Source organism: Artemia sp. Qi Xiang Cuo, chromosome 10 (genome assembly GCF_049724085.1).
Source record: "Artemia sp. Qi Xiang Cuo chromosome 10, ASM4972408v1, whole genome shotgun sequence".
NCBI classification, from domain to species: domain Eukaryota; kingdom Metazoa; phylum Arthropoda; class Branchiopoda; order Anostraca; family Artemiidae; genus Artemia; species Artemia sp. Qi Xiang Cuo.
This window is the reverse complement of record NC_142803.1, coordinates 55,206,977-55,210,551: the sequence shown is the minus strand read 5'-3', so window position 1 is coordinate 55,210,551 and position 3,575 is coordinate 55,206,977. Positions and strand designations below refer to the sequence as shown.

The 3,575-nt window shown below is 31.0% G+C and overlaps 1 non-coding gene across 1 annotated transcript; it reads left to right on the top strand.

Moving 5' to 3' along the window:
• Positions 1-2,891: 2,891 nt before the first annotated feature.
• TRNAS-AGA (transfer RNA serine (anticodon AGA)) lies at positions 2,892-2,973 on the top strand. The gene has a single exon. It is a non-coding gene; the product is annotated as a tRNA-Ser (tRNA).
• The last annotated feature ends 602 nt before the right edge of the window (positions 2,974-3,575 follow it).

The window sequence follows — 3,575 nt, the reverse complement described above, 5'->3', positions numbered from 1 at the left end:
TATTTCCATATCCCCTTAAAATATATGGCGTTGACAAGGACTAGACAGGCATTTCTGCTCAACACGCCTGGCACGATTAGTTCTTTGATTAAACCGTCTGTCAGCTTTTCCACCCATTTGTTAATAGCAGTCCTTTCTTTGCTAAAATCTTTGTTTTCAAATGCTGCCCTAAAATGTTTTTCAACAAGAATAGAAAATGATTCCAGAATCTTAAAATTATTTGCAACATAACATCTATTACCAATTTTCAACTTGTTTGTTTTTTCGCCTGTAAGATAATTTTCATCATCTTGGAGTCCTTTGAGGACATCCTCAACCCTTTGGTTAGTTAAATGTAGAGATTCATATAATTGTTTTTTAGTTTTACCTTTAGCACCAGCAACCACCACAGCTAATATTGTGCTGATGCTATATGGTGAAAAAATAATATTTTTATCTAACCCAATTTCATTTCGTACCTCCCCATAAAGTTCAATTGCAAATTGTACTCTGCCAATTGTGCTTGATATAATTTCATTGTAAATTTCTTCATCATTAACATTGATTTCTGTGGAAAGTGAAGTTTCAGATCTCTTGCTATATTCATTATCATTGCGGTTTTGTCAATCGAAGTACCAATGTCAGCAATAACATCTCGCTGCCTTTCGATACTCTGCTAATGCTCAGAACCACTGTTATCATCTTTATCATATAAGACCTAGCCTAAAGGAAGCTCTTCAAAGTATTTAATAGCTTTATCCACCAAAAAATTAACTGTATCTAGAGCTTTATAGCCTTTCTTCCGCTCAAAATAATAAAGGAGTCCAACAAACATTAATGCTTGCAGAAAGAATTCAGATACCTTCTTGGTCCTCTCTTCTTGGTCCTCTCTTTTTATCTTGTTTAGTCACTTCTTGGTCCTCTCTTCTCACAGATACCGATTCTTTACAACTCTTACAGACAGGATATTTTTGCAATTGTTGTTAAAACAAAAACTGCAGTTAAATTAAACACAGTATCAATTTTTAACATCAGTATTGTAATGACGTTTTCATACTTTTCACACTTATATGGAAAAATTAAAGATTTTCATGCATGTAGAAGTTTATATTGAACTGCTTAAAGAGCGAAAAACTGGTAATTACCAAAATATTTTTATATAATTTAATAAGGGATTACAACTATTCAAAAACCTTAAAAAAGAAAACCAAAAGTTGGAAGCTTAGTAGACAATCGGTGTTAGAAATATGACTTGCTTAAATAACCACAAATCTTTGAAAACACTGCAGTATGAAAAGACGTATCAGTATGAAAAACTTATGTACAGGTAGACCCAAAAACTGAAAATTTACAAGTGTTAAAAATAAATGATGATTCGTTAGAAGAAAAAGAATAATTTGTCCCACCACCTGAATAATTAACACATCTGCAACCTGGACCATCATGTAAGACTAGACTAATAAGGGCAGGTAAAGCAAAGGACATTGGCATTAAATCCACAATGGGTGAAAGTCAGCAACCTAAACCATCAAATGATACAAGAATTCAAAAGTTTGAAGCTTAAGAGACAAGCAATGGCTTTATGTAAGCGACTTGATTTTCATTCAAAAATAAACAGACTCTAATTAAGGGGCTTTACGATGGATCTGGGTTGCAGCAGTAGCCACCAACCTTGTAGGAGACAATCACGGCCCTTAGTAAAAACTACAATAACTCATAACTCCTAAGACTACGGTCAGATAAAAAAAAACATGAACCATTAGAACTGCATTGTCCGAAACCCCCTATATAAGAACCTTACTGTCCCTTTGCTTTAACAACAAGGAAAATATTTTAGATTGAAAAAAAAAAAAACGGCTGCAAACACGATGCTGTGCATATATGGGATCTTTTCTCTTTCTTATCCTCAAATAGTGGGGCACTGGAACATCGTAGAGATCTGTTGCTTGGCTCATTTTAAAGGAAATTGCCACATCTAGTGCATTTTATAACTAAAAAATTAAAAGTTTTAAAGATAGAAACACTTTACAAAAGTTTTTGCAACTGCAATTTCATGTACAAGCTTGATGAACGGTGACGTCATAATTGTAGGTTGTAACTATATATGACGTAATAAGTGAACACATTATTTATGCATGTTTATCTTTTGACAAGATGATTTTATTTTAATTTAGTTCTTAGTTCAGGGTCGCTAAAGTTATTATGTAAACTGCAAAAATATTCATTGTGTCTGAGCAATAATTGTATTTTTTTTAATTAAAACTAGAAAATATCTGAACATTTTAAAACTACTTTTATTTTTTAGGTTTTAACTACGAGACGCGTGATTTTAATGTGTATTTCCATAGGAAATTCATTTTTTTATTTTAGTTTTCAGTTCAGGATCGCTAAACTTATTATGTAAACTGTAAAAATATTTATGGTGTCTTTTATTTCCTAAAGGGGATTTTTTTTCAAGATTACCAAGGCCTTAATTTAATACTTTATAAAATGATATTATACCTATACCTTGAATGAAATTGAAAACAATGCATCATAATCTATATAAAAGCAGTCGTGGCCGAGTGGTTAAGGCGTCTGATTAGAAATCAGATTTCAATAACAATTATATTTATATTTAAAACTTACAAATCCTAGCGGATGTGACAATTTTGATTTGTTTAACCATTTACCATAATCTAGAAGGACATGATAAAAAGGACCAACTTTGATAAAACCATGAAAAGGGGGATGAAATAGGACATGGACATGGAAATAGGAAACCATGAAAGTCTTGATTGGAATGATTATTTTGATAAAATTGATACCCTGAATTAAACTGAAAATACCCTTAATTAAACTGAAAACAACGCATCATAAAAAAATAGGGATTCAATAATAACCATTTCTGTTTTCAAAACTTATAATTTTAAGCGGTCGTCGCCGAGTGGTTAAGGCGTTTGATTAGAAATCAGATTCCCTATGGGAGCGTAGTTTCGAATCCTACCGGTTGCGAAAATTTTTATCTGTTTAATCATTTACCACGATATAGAAGGAAATGATTGGTTAGCATATTGGCTCATTTTAAAGGAAATTGCCACATCTAGTGCATTTTATAATTAAAAAATTAAAAGTTTTAAAGATAGAAACACTTTACAAAAGTGTTTGCAACTGCAATTTCATGTACAAGCTTGATGAACGGTGACGTCGTAATTGTAGGTTGTAACTATATATGACGTTATAAGTGAACACTTTATTTATGCACGTTTATCTTTCGATAAGATAATTTTATTTTAATTTAGTTCTTAGTTCAGGGTCGCTAAAGTTATTATGTAAACTGCAAAAATATTCATTGTGTCTGAGCAATAATTTTATTTTTTTAATTAAAACTAGAAAATATCTGAACATTTTAAAACTACTTTTATTTTTTAGGTTTTAACTACGAGACGCGTGATTTTAATGTGTATTTCCATAGGAAATTCATTTTTTTATTTTAGTTTTCAGTTCAGGATCGCTAAAGTTATTATGTAAACTGCAAAAATATTTATGGTGTCTGAGTAATAATTCTTGATTTTTAAATTAAAACTAGAAAAATACCAGAAAATTTTAAAATTATT